General features: G+C 38.8%; 1 non-coding gene across 1 annotated transcript; it reads right to left on the bottom strand.

The window, feature by feature from the left end:
* Positions 1-400: 400 nt before the first annotated feature.
* On the bottom strand, positions 401-507 carry LOC133035253 (small nucleolar RNA R71). The gene has a single exon (XR_009686530.1). It is a non-coding gene; the product is annotated as a small nucleolar RNA R71 (small nucleolar RNA).
* Between the last annotated feature and the right edge of the window lie 13,156 nt (positions 508-13,663).

The raw sequence follows: 13,663 nt of genomic DNA, 5'->3' as shown, positions 1-13,663 counted from the left end.
TAATGGAGGTGCTGTGGAAGATCAAGCTAATGGCCGTAGCTTGAGAGATTACATTCTCCCTACTCTGACGGGAGTGCAGTCATGTATTAGGCCACCGGCAGTGGATGCAAACAACTTCGAGATCAAACCTGCCATCCTTCAAATGGTGCAGTCTTCAGTTCAGTTTGGTGGTCTCCCTTCTGAAGATCCTAATTTGCATCTCTCTAACTTCATGGAACTTTGTGAAACTTTTAAAGTTAATGGAGTTAGCGACGATGCCATTAGATTGAGGTTGTTTCCATTCTCGCTCAGAGAACGAGCCAAGAGTTGGTTGAATTCTTTGCCACCGAATTCTATTGCTACATGGAATGATCTGGCAACAAAATTCTTGTCAAAGTTCTTTCCTCCAGCTAAGTCTGCAAAGCTAAGAGGAGAAATCAATAATTTCTGCCAACAAGATAATGAATCTCTCCATGAGGCTTGGGAGAGGTTTAAAGATCTGATCAGGAGGTGTCCCCATCATGGTATAGAGAAGTGGATGCTGGTTCACAACTTCTACAACGGGTTGGTTGGTAATACTAGAACTCTAATAGATGCAGCAGCGGGCGGAGCTTTTATGAGAAAGAGTGCTAATGAGGCATATGATCTATTGGAGGAGATGGCTCTAAACAACCAGCAGTGGCCAACTGAAAGGAGTCAATCCAAGAAGGTAGCTGGTGTGTTAGAAGTCGATGCCATCACAAAGTTAACAGCTCAGGTTGAGGCATTGACTAAAATCATTGCAGGGCAAGCTAAGCAAGCCCAAATTGTTTGTGAGTTATGTGGAGGAAGTCATCACTTTTCGGAGTGCCAAGCAGATGTGGATGATTTGCCAATGGATGAAGCTAAGGCCATTGGGAATTTTTCACAGAACAACAACAACAACAATTATGGGTTCAACCAGAATAACAACCGAAGAAATAGTGGGTTCTATCAACAAAGAAATCAGAACCAACAGTTTAATCAGCAACAAGCCTCTGGTGGAAGTTCTAGTTTGCAGACAGATTTACTGCTCCAATTCATGACTGAAACTAGATCTTCAATTAAAGACCTGCAGACTCAGATGGGCCAGCTAGCAACTCAGGTAGCAACCCGCCCTCAAGGAAATTTGCCTAGCACCACTGAAGTTAATCCTAAAGAAAACTGCAAGGCAATTACCCTGAGGAGCGGTAAGAAGTATGATGGGCCTGAGTTACCACAACCAGTTGAGGTAGATGTAGAAATAAATGCTCAACCAGTGCCGACACCAACACCGACAGCAGAGAAGGCTACTGATAGCCCAGCACCACCACAACAGTCTCCACCGATTAGTATTGATCATCATGTAAAGATACCCTATCCTCAGAGGCTGAGAAAGTCAAGCTTAGACAAGCAGTTCACCAAGTTTCTAGAAGTCTTCAAAAGACTTCACATTAACATTCCTTTTGCTGAAGCTCTAGAGCAGATGCCAAGTTATGTGAAGTTTATGAAGGAAATTTTGTCAAAGAAGAGGAAGATGGAAGACTATGAGACAGTGGCTCTAACTGAAGAGTGTAGCGCTATTCTACAGAAGAAACTCCCTCCAAAACTCAGAGATCCAGGGAGCTTCACTATTCCTTGTACTATTGGTAAAATTGAAGGGATAAATGCACTATGTGATTTGGGAGCCAGTATTAACTTAATGCCCTTGTCAGTGTTCAAAAGATTGCAGCTAGGTGAAGCAAAGCCAACTACTGTAACTCTTCAATTGGCAGATCGATCGCTAGCTCACCCTAGAGGAGTCATTGAGGATGTGTTAGTAAAGGTGGACAAGTTCATCTTCCCAGCTGATTTCATTGTTCTGGATATGGAAGAAGACAGTAATGTTCCTATCATCCTGGGGAGACCTTTCTTGGCAACAGGGAAAGCACTAATTGATGTTCAGAAAGGAGAGTTAAAGCTAAGGGTACAAGGAGATGAAGTTGTATTTAATGTACTCAAAGCAATGACCTATCCTACAGCTAGTGACAACTGTTTTGCAATTGATGTGGTGGACCAGTTGGTGGAGACAAAGACACATGCTGAAGATCCTCTTAATCTGACTTTGGTACAAGAAGAGGTGGTGGAACAAGATGGTAAGGAAGCTTATGAATATGCTATGTGGCTCGATTCTTATGGACCGCTGAATAGAAAATATTATGAAGAGTTAGGAGTCATACCAACAAAGCCTACCCCATCTACTGAAAAGCCTCCTCAACTAGAGTTAAAAGTCCTACCAGAGCATCTCAGGTATGAATATTTGGGAGAAAATAAGACACTTCCTGTTATTGTGGCTTCTTCCCTATCTTCTGTAGAGACAGATAAGCTATTACGGGTTCTAAGGAAGCATTCAAAAGCCATTGGATGGACTTTAGCAGATATTAAAGGGATCAGCCCTTCAACTGTAATGCATAGAATCTTAATGGAGGAAGGAGTGAAACCAACCATTGATGCACAACGTAGATTAAATCCACCAATGAAGGAGGTTGTCAGAAAAGAAGTCTTGAAGTGGTTAGATGCCGGGGTAGCGTATCCTATTTCAGACAGTAAATGGGTGAGCCCAGTCCAAGTTGTTCCAAAGAAAGGAGGGATGACGGTGGTAAAGAATGAGAAGAATGAACTCATCCCAACCAGAACTGTCACGGGATGGAGAATTTGCATTGACTACCGAAAACTCAACAAGGCTACAAGAAAAGATCACTTTCCACTCCCATTCATTGATCAGATGTTAGATAAGTTGGCAGGACAAGAGTACTATTGTTTCCTTGATGGATACTCAGGGTATCACCAAATAGCTATAGCACCGGAGGATCAAGAGAAAACAACATTCACATGTCCATATGGTACTTTTGCTTTTCGACGAATGCCATTTGGGCTATGTAATGCTCCAGCAACATTTCAGAGGTGTATGATGGCTATATTTTCTGATTTAATAGAAAAGTGCATCGAGGTGTTCATGGATGATTTTTCAGTGTTTGGCTCATCGTTTGACCAATGTCTGAGTAACTTGGAATTGGTTTTAGCAAGATGTGAAGACTCTAATTTGGTGCTGAACTGGGAAAAGTGCCATTTCATGGTTACAGAAGGAATAGTGCTGGGACATAAAATCTCAAAAGAAGGTATTGAGGTTGACAGAGCCAAAGTATCTACAATTGAGAACTTGCCTCCTCCAATTTCAGTTAAGGGAGTTCGAAGCTTTTTGGGTCATGCCGGGTTTTATAGAAGATTTATCAAAGATTTTTCCAAAGTGGCCAAACCGCTATCCAATCTTCTTGCTAGTGGAGTACCTTTTGAATTTGGGAAAGATTGTCTTGAAGCATTCCAAATTCTCAAGGAGAAGTTAATCTCAAAGACCGATTGTGACTACACCAACCGGGAATTACCTTTTGAAATCATGTGCGATGCAAGTGATTATGCTATTGGAGCAGTTTTGGGACAACGGGTTGACAAGGTATTCAGAACCATTTATTATGCAAGTAAAACCTTGAATGATGCCCAACTAAACTACGCTACTACAGAAAAAGAGATGCTGGCTATAGTGTTTGCATGTGACAAATTTCGACCCTACTTGATTGGTAATAAAGTGATAGTATATACAGATCATTCAGCAATCAAATACTTGATGACTAAGAAGGATGCCAAACCACGACTGATTCGATGGGTTCTTCTTTTGCAAGAATTTGATCTAGACATAAAAGACAAGAAGGGTACTGAGAACTTGGTGGCAGATCACTTGTCAAGACTAGAACTGGAAGAAAGTCAGAATACGAAAGAGGTACAAATAAATGAACAATTTCCCGATGAACAACTCTTTAGTGTGAGGGAAAGTCTTATGGTACCATGGTATGCTGATTATGTTAACTACTTAGGCACGTTTGCCAATATCACTCCTCCTGAGCTATCTCGACAACAACTAAAGAAGTTCTTTTCTGAGGTGAAACATTACTATTGGGAAGAGCCAATCCTCTACCAGCCCTGTGCAGATCAGATAATAAGAAGGTGTGTGCCTGAAGAGGAGATGTACTCTATTCTTAATCACTGTCATGCTTTACCATGTGGGGGACACTTCAGTGGAACTAGAACAGCTGCCAAGGTGTTGCAAAGTGGATTCTTTTGGCCAACACTTTTCAAAGACGCTAGTACTTTTGTGAAGGCATGTGATCGTTGTCAGCGTACAGGAAACATCTCAAGGAGAAACGAAATGCCTTTGACAGGAATCTTGGAAGTAGAATTGTTTGATGTATGGGGGATAGATTTTATGGGTCCTTTTCCTTCATCGTTTAGCAATCTATACATCCTATTAGCTGTGGATTATGTGTCAAAATGGGTGGAAGCTGCAGCCACACCAGCTAATGATGGTAAAACAGTCCTTCGGTTCCTTCAAAAGAACATATTCACTCGGTTTGGAACTCCCCGAGCAATCATAAGCGATGAAGGGAGTCACTTTTGCAACAAACAATTCGAAGCACTCCTTTCGAGATATGGTGTTCGTCATAGAACAGCTCTACCTTATCATCCGCAAAGTAATGGCCAAGCTGAGATTTCTAACCGTGAAATAAAGATGATTCTGGAGAAGACGGTGCAGAGATCAAGGAAAGATTGGTCAAGAAAGTTGGATGACGCATTGTGGGCTTATAGAACAGCGTTCAAGACGCCAATCGGGATGTCACCATATCGGTTGGTGTTTGGAAAGGCTTGTCATCTACCGGTGGAACTAGAACACAAGGCGTATTGGGCAATGAAAACTTTGAACATGGATTTAAAAGCTGCTGGGCAGAAAAGACTACTACAGTTGGATGAGTTGGAAGAATTTCGAAATGAAGCTTATGAAAACGCCAAGATTTACAAGGAAAGAACTAAGAGATGGCATGAAAGAAATCTAGTCAGAAAGGAGTTTCAACCTGGTCAACAAGTTCTACTCTTTAACTCAAGACTAAAGTTGTTTCCTGGTAAATTAAAATCAAGGTGGTCAGGGCCATTTACGGTGATCAAAGTGTTTCCCTACGGAGCAGTGGAACTAAAAGGTGAAAGTCCTAATACTTTCAAAGTGAATGGACAGCGATTAAAGCTCTACTTGGGAGGTCAATTTGATCAAACCAAGTCCGCCATGATTCTGGCGCCAATTTGAAGATCTCGATCAACGTCTAGCTGAGCGACGATAAAGTTAGCGCTAATTGGGAGGCAACCCAAGTGTTCTTTTGATTTAGTTGAACTTTTTTTTTAAGTTTACTGTTATTTTTCTTGATGTTCATTCTGTTTCGTTACTGAAAAAAAAAAAAAAAAAAAAAAAAAAGTTTTTTTTCAGTGGCCGCGGCCATGGGATGTCTGGCCGCGGCGAGATTTGACTTACAGAAAGTCCCGTATTTTCACGGATTCTCGCCGCGGCGAGGCTACATGTCGCCGCGGCGAGAGTGGTCAGTTTTGCTTTTTAAATCCCAAATCCCTAACATTTCAAAACTCACACCCCATTCAAACCCTCTCTTCTCCACGCCGAAAACACCCCTTTTCACCATTTTTTTCTTCATCTAATCCCATTCTAAACTCTTTTCCACCAACTCTAACCATAAACTTTCATCAATAATCATCCTAAACCCTTATTTCTCTCATTAAACACTAATTCCCACTCAAAATCAACCCCAAATCCCTAAAACCTCACCCAAATACCTTATTCATCCTTTTCTTCTCAAAAGCTTCAAGATGTCAACAATGGAGGATGATTAAAGGAAGAATTGTCATTGAGGTATTGATTCTAAGACTTCCACTCCAATTTTTATTGAAGAATTTGTGAATTTGTTGGATAATTTTGGATTATTTGGTGGATATTTGGGATTTTTGCTATATACATTGTTGAAATTGATTGTGTGAATAGAATTGGGTTAAATTGAAAGGGATTTTAATCCCGGGAAGTCAATTTTTAAGGGGAAGTGCTGTCGAAATTTTGAAAATTCTTGGGAGTTAGGATATAATTTTTTTTTGGTGAGATGGGTCCAAAGAGGTCAAGAGTTAATGAGGAGGGAGCTTCATCATCTAACCCACCTAGGGGACGCTCTAACCTTGATAGAGTTAGGTTTACCAACATGGAGGCTCAAGAGCGGTTTTTGAAATTGAAAGATAGGGCATTCATTGAAGATAGAGGGATAGACATTGTGAACCTAAGCCAAGCGCCAACATTCCCCGCTTTTGCATCTATTAGGGATCAAATCCTACAGAGGCAGTGGACTAAGTTCGTAGATGTCACTGAGCGTGGTAATCAAACTCTAGCTTTGGAATTTTTAGCCAACTGGCCTGAAAGAGAAGAGGGCAAAGTTAGAGTTAGGGGGGTTAGAGTGCCTGCTACCACAGCCGCTATTCATGCCCTTTACGATCTCCAAACTTTCACTAATGAAGAACAACCCTTGAAACGACAATTTTATGAGAGAAGTACGAATTATGTGGATATTGCTGAGACTCTAGGGTATCCTGGCCTTAGGTTCCATGAGCTTAATGGAGAACCATACCAATTGTACCGATGTGAACTCAATCCAGTGGCCAAGGCTTGGCTTTACTTTGTTAGTGCAAGGATGCTCCCCAACAAGCATTTTTCTGATGCTCAAATGGACAGACTTAAATGGGTTTACGGCATTATGAAAGGGTATAATTTGAATGTGGGGGATATTGTTCGAACGACCTTTGACATTATGGTTGAGGGATCTTCCGGTGGAGGACTTGGGTTGGCTGGAATAATCACTGATCTATGTGAGAAACATGGGGTACCACAGTACTCATATGATACAAAGGCACCGCCACAGCGCCCTATTAACTTGGCGACTGTTCTTCGCTTCAAACCTCCTCATCCTCATGGTCAACCGCCAGTTCAAAGAGGTCCTCCGGCAAGAGAAGAAGAGGAACATGAGGACATCGAACCACCGCGTCTTGTCGGGCCTCTTGACCCTGCCATGCAGTACACTCACAATCAGCTGAATTATCTGATTCAGCAAAACATGCATATGCAAAATTACATGGCCCAGAGGAGTATCTTCGATGAGCAGCAGGTGGCTCAATTGAACACACTTGTCACGAGGATGAATATCGGTGTGGATGATCCAAACTATTTTCCCATGCCACCCCGTTTCAACCCTTATGACCAGCCACCGCCGCCAAACCCCTTTTAAGGGGCTCAGGTAAGTTTCTCTCACCCTGGTTTATTTTCACACATTGGGGACAATGTGCATTTTAGTTTGGGGGGGGAAACTTAATTTATTTTTTTTCGCATTTATTTGTTTTAGTTTAGTTTGTTTTAGTTTTTTTTTAGTCTTGCGTGATAGTTAAATTGAAAGATGGATTGAATTGTTGTTATTCACTTGTGCAATGGATTAAAACATAACTGTGTGCTTGACTTGCAACTGTTTGAATTAAATTGGATGTGTGCTAGGAAGTGATTCATGTAGATTTAAAACATTTGCTATTCTCACATATCACCTCTGTTCTATTTGGTTTGTGGAATGATTGATTGATCATGGAATAGAATTTGTTTGACATACTCTCTTGAAGCGAAATCCTTGATGATTTTTGTTTGGAAAGTGATTTAGGCAAGTTTTCTTTGGAACGATTGAGCCTTTCAAGCACACTTTTATGAATTTTTTACCATAGTATACCCAAAGTTGAGCCTTAGCCTGTTTGAAAAAATTTTTCACCACTTAACTGAGCGTTATCTTGAACTTTTTTCACCCTGAACATATCTTATTATGCCATGAGCCTTGAAGCAAGTTTGGGGGGAATAAGTGCTGTAAGTGAAAAAAATATAAAGTGTAGGAATGAGAGATTGAAAAAAAAAAAGAATAATATTGTGTGTTGTGCCTATGGGAAAAAAAAAAAGAAAAAAATGTGTCTTCTTGAAAAAAAGTTAAGAAAATTATGAGGTACACACATAAGAAAAAATTGCAATCTCTTATTTCTGTTTTTGGGATGTATGGAAAGAAAGCAAAATCAATGTCTAGGCTTGCTTGGTTAATAGTGCTTATGGTATAGTAAAGCCTAAATGACTTCTCACCTACCCATGTACCTAAGCCATGTGATGTTAACCGAAAAAGACCTATTGATTCCAAATAGAAATTTGTCAACATTAGTGGAGAGAGGTATGTCGTTCAAACTTATTGATCATGTGTTAGTGGAATGTTGGAAAGTTAGAACAGTTGTGATATTGATGGAAATTGCGATGCTTTATGTTTGTATGAATTACTTACTTGTAAATTGCACATTCAACTTAGTTCTTAGAGTTGGCAAGTTGAAATTCTGGTTATTGGTGGATTGAAGTTGTGCAGGTGGTGGTAACAATTAAATTGTTGGAAAGTTTAGCTATCATTGTCAGTTTGTTTTTTTTTAGTTTGGTCTTAGTTTACTCGGGGACGAGTAAAGAGTCAGTTTGGGGGAGTTTGTTAGGCTATTTTTAGCCTATGTTTTGGATCCAATTTATGTGCGTTTTTAGCTGTGTTGGGACGGAATTACGCTTGTTTTCTATGTTTTCAGGTTCTTTGGAATAAAAGAGGTCTCGGGTGCAGAAATTCATTAAAAAACGTGCTGAGCCGAAGAAAACTCAATTTTTGAGTTTTTTGTGCATATCTGGCCGCGGCTAAACACAACTTGGCCGCGGCTAGATCTCGAGAATTAGAAAGGCATCAGTCGCCGCGGCGATGAAGAGGCTCGCCGCGGCGAGTTACGAGATACAGAAAGCACCCAAAATTTCAATATTCTCGCCGCGGCGAGAGGAAGCTTGGCCGCGGCGAGATCCCGTACGGACCTGGGGCATTTTCGTCCATCGAACCCTAAATTTCAATTATAAATAGAAAACTGCGATTGGAAGTCAGGGAGAGCGATTTGGAACCCTAAAACACAGCTGAGAGCGGCAGGAAGAGCATAGAGATTCAAGTGAAGATCCAGAATTCATCCACCAACAGTTCTTTTCTTTATTCCTCTTTAATTTATTTATGTTGAATATTGCTATAGGAATGGTTATGGATTTGTTTCTGAACTAAATTTCCCATTTAGGGAGGATGATGATTGTTGTTTAATGTTTTGCCTAGTTAATGTTTAATTACCATTCCTCAATTCTTGTGTGTGAAATTATCTTAATTTGTTCTTAATTTCATGTTTAAGATTGATCACCTTGTGCATGTTCTATGATCTCAATTCAAAATCTGAAAAGTGAGAATTGAGAATGCTAAAATTAAGATAATCGATGTTCTATGTGAAACGAAAGTATTTACATGACTTATGTGACGAGTAGATTATTACTTAATGCTGATTTCATGTTAGTTTAATTAAGGAATTAATTAGATAACATGTGATTTAGAATCTAGAAGATCTGAAAGGAGCTAGGTTATTTCATAATCTGTCATTCACTCCAAGAATAGGATAGTAATTATTCATTAACAATTTGGGTAAACAACAACAGGATTCTCCTCCCTATTGTCTCATCTTGCTCAACTTTAAATTGTGTTATTAAGTTTTCTGAATTTCTTTCATATTTTACTGTTTTTAAATCATAATTGCTTTTGATTTACCGAATAGAATCATAAGTATAATTTAGTGGTACTTAATCCAATTCCCTGTGGGATCGACCTCACCTGTGTGAGATTTACTACTTGATTGCGTATACTTGCGTAGTGTTTAAAATTATAGCAACACGTACCCACTACTAATGGCCCCCTAACTCTCACACAAGGCCCAAAGCAGAGGAATTTAACCTTAATTAAATAATTTTTATTCATTGAATAAGCCCAATACTAATTGGGCCTAAATAAAACTATCATAGGTGACATTTTATTTTGCACCCTGGTCCATTTAAATATCTAAAAATAAATGGCCTTCCTATATGCATCTAAGCCCAAAAGCAAACATATAGGCTTACACATGTCAAATTGATTTGGATGGGCCCTATCATGTTTCTAGGTTTTGACAGATGAAAGAAGTACAAAATTTACCTGTTACAAATTATTTATAGGATCTATTGACAATTAGACTATGATTAAAATCAGATCCTTGGATACGTCAACAAGTTAATCATAGCAATTTAGATCAAATAAATAATAGGTTTGTTAAAAAAGTTTGAATAAATAATTAAATACATAACAAACAATATTCATGTAACAAATGTGAAATAAGTTATTAATATAATTAAATTATTATTTTATCTAACCAACTATTTTGAAAATTTAGGGTAGTCAAAAATAACCTTAAATATCTTTTCAAAATTTAAAAATTCAAAAATAAAACTAATTTAAAATATCTAGGTTTATTTGAATTATTTTATCAAATAAAATTAAATATCTAATAAGATAAATGATTTAAAAATAACAAAATATATATTTCAATATCATTTTCTAATCTTATAATTTAATAAAATTAAAATAGCAAAATAAACCAATTTTTTAAAAAATATGGTTAGGAATTACTATTTTAGGAATAAAATATTGAACAAATAATAATTATCCTAATTATATGTCAAAATATCTCTAATTAAGTATTTTTCAAATTTCTACAAAAATATTTAGGTTATTTAAATATTTAAAATACTATTTATAAATTTCTAATAAGTAAAATGATATAAAATAGCATAAATATTATTTTTCTAACTTATAATTTATAAACAATTAAATATTTAGTTGTATCTTTCTAAGTCAATATCACTTATTGATCTTTGATCAAAAGATCTTAATCCTGACATGGTTAGGTTCAATCTCAGGAGTGTTATTCATGTTCTTTGATTTGTTAGTTAAGCCTACTTTTTGGTCAGGGGATACGTACATTTTGGGAACATGATAGTGCAATTGAGTGGGAGCACTAAGCATAGATATGGAATCTATAGCTTCTATTTGGACATTAAAGTGAAACGATGATTTCCTTCGAGCTTGGCTTAATAGAGATAAATGGAAGAGCTCTTGTTTCAGTGATTATATTAGCTCACTGAAATATCATTTATAGAAAGCTAAGTGTTTTAAGGATAAAATACATTGAGGGGTGAAACGGTAAATTTATCCCTACTCGGTTTAAATCATCTATAGAGGATCTTTGATTATTTGGATTAGAATGATGGTTAAATGTTTATAGCGTATCTATATCGTGGAACATATAGAGCGTTCTATATGATTGAGAGTGCAATTCTAAGTTCTATGGTGGATGCAACAAGGAATCAATAACTTAGGGAATTTACTTGGTAAATTCTAGATCTGTTTATTGGAAGCTCAGTTGTATAGGCCCATGGCCCCCATACTAGTTGAGACCATACTGCTTGTAAGACTCAGTTAATTGATTTTAATTAATCAATTATAATTCTAAAATTAGACTATGTCCAGTTTATGAATTTTCACTAAGCAAGGGCTTAATTGTGAAGAAAAGAGATTCTAGGGTTTATTTATTAATTAAGAGACTTTATTAAGTCTAATTAATAAATATATTAAATGGCAATTTTATTTGATAATTAATTTTAATTATTGAATGAATAGTTTTGGCATTTAAGTGGTTGAATTGAAAAAAAATGGCATTTTTGAGAAAATAAGGAAAATTTGTTGAAAAATGGAAAAATTGTAAAGTGGGGGCCCGCATCCTATGGCCGGCCACTTGAAGAGAATTTTCCATTTAATTTTTCAATATTTAAATGTCAAATAATTCTAACCTAAACCTAAGTGGTTACCTATAAATAGATAGTGATGCCTCATATCAAAAGATGATGAACATTCAAGCCTTCAATCAAATTTTGAGCCATCACTTCTACCATATTTGAACCACTCTCTTCTCTTTCTCTCTTCATATTTTCTAACCCTATAGTGATAGAGTAAGTGCCCACACACATCAAGTGGTACTCAATCATTGTGTGTAAGGCTATGAAGAATCCAGACTCAAGAGAAGGACATTCGGGCTCAGATTTTGGTGATACTCTGCTACAGACAGGATACAAGGGTTAGAGATCTGAGTGGAAGGAGCCATTATAATTCTGTTGTACCCACTGTAAGGTTTCTGAAACTTTATATGTGTTTATTTACATTGTTTTAGAGATTCATATTTAGGATGTTAAATAACATACATGGTAGTAAATCTAGATCCTGGTAAAACATATTCCAACAGTAGCTCTTCTAGTGATCTTTTTGTACTGACTTCTTTATCATATGGACATATTCTGTTCTTACAACTTGCTCCTAGTGTTCTTCCCACTGGAGGGTTGGGTAGAGTTGCTGGTACCTAGCAAGTCATGGGGCTACAGGATGCCTTGTGACTGCTTGTTGTTGACTTGCCCTATTTCGGCTTGTCAAACAGCTTCTTTGAGTTTGATAAAGTCATCAGCTCTATCCAGAAACTCCTTCGTGTTGTTAGTTGAGATCCTTCGGATGTCTTTCCAGAAGCCGCTCGATGGGAGGATGCCCCCCAATATGGTCGTATACTGGCTTTCTTCCGTAAGGCTTTTGACCTTGGTGGCCTTTGCCATGAACCACTGGACGTAATCCTTCAAAGGTTCTCCTTGTCATTGTTTTACTTTGACAAGGTCTTCTAGCTATGATGGTATAAGCTTTCAGGATGAGAATTGTGTGTAGAATTCTCGGAAAAACTCATTCCAGAAATTGAATCCTCCTGGGGCAAGCTTCAAATACCATTGTTGAGTTGTTCTTAACAAGGTTGCCGGGAATATGCAACATCGCACGTAACCAGTAATCTTCTAGATATCAATCTACATCTCGAAGTATTTAATGTGAAGTGGGTCTTCTCGCCTCGTATACATCTTCCATACCGACATCTTAAACTTGGGCAAGGGCAAGACATTTATGTATGCCGTGAATGGTGATTCCCTTGGCCTGTCTAGCTCAAGGTCTGAAGGTTTTGGACCAGCCATGCCCTTAACCATGTCACTTATTTGGTCCAACTGTGCTCGCACCGAAGGATCCATTGTTGCAGAGACTTGACTAACCGGTCCTCCTTGGAGTGGCTGTAGGGTCGAGTTTGCTAGGGTCTGGATGGCCATACTTTTGGAGGGTGTATGGTGGAGGTCGGCCAGCCCTTTATTGTGTTGTTAGCCTTGGCCGGCTACTCCTAGGAAGGGATGCTGGCTCTAGTTGGCCAGGCTTATGCTAGACAATTGCCCATGGCCGGCCAACCCTATACTTGGCAAGGTTTGGCCGCTCGTGATTTCCCAATTGGCCGATGTTGCCGGTGTGTTGAGAAGAGGTATATCACACCGATTACTGGAATTAGGTGGATCTAGATATTTGAAGTGATCAATTTCACTTCTCAAGTTGTCACTTTGGGTGTTTTCACCCACTCCTGGTCCCAGTCTTTTGAAGATTGGCGTTTGAGTGGCTCACTCCCCTCTGGGAGGGAGTGTACTCTTCTGGCCGGCCAGAGGTACTCCTGTAGGTGGCTGGCCGGCCAAAGGTTGGTTGATGGGGGCTATTGTTGAGCCTGAGATCCCTGGCCAGCCCCCTAGACTGTTGGTTAACGAGATCTGGTTGTTCTCGCCATTATACCTTTGTGGCAAGGCCTGTCCTCCCTCGAGTAAAGGAAGGTCTGTCCTGGTTCCTGAAGAATCGGGATGGTCAACTTGCTGATAGACCCTCCCTAATCTATCAACTAGTCCTCCTTGAAGTGGATCTCTGATGAGATCCTGGCCTCGTCCATTTGTTCT

This window comes from Cannabis sativa, chromosome 2, assembly GCF_029168945.1.
Source record: "Cannabis sativa cultivar Pink pepper isolate KNU-18-1 chromosome 2, ASM2916894v1, whole genome shotgun sequence".
Taxonomy (NCBI): Eukaryota; Viridiplantae; Streptophyta; class Magnoliopsida; order Rosales; family Cannabaceae; genus Cannabis; species Cannabis sativa.
This window is presented reverse-complemented; position numbering and strand designations above follow the sequence as displayed.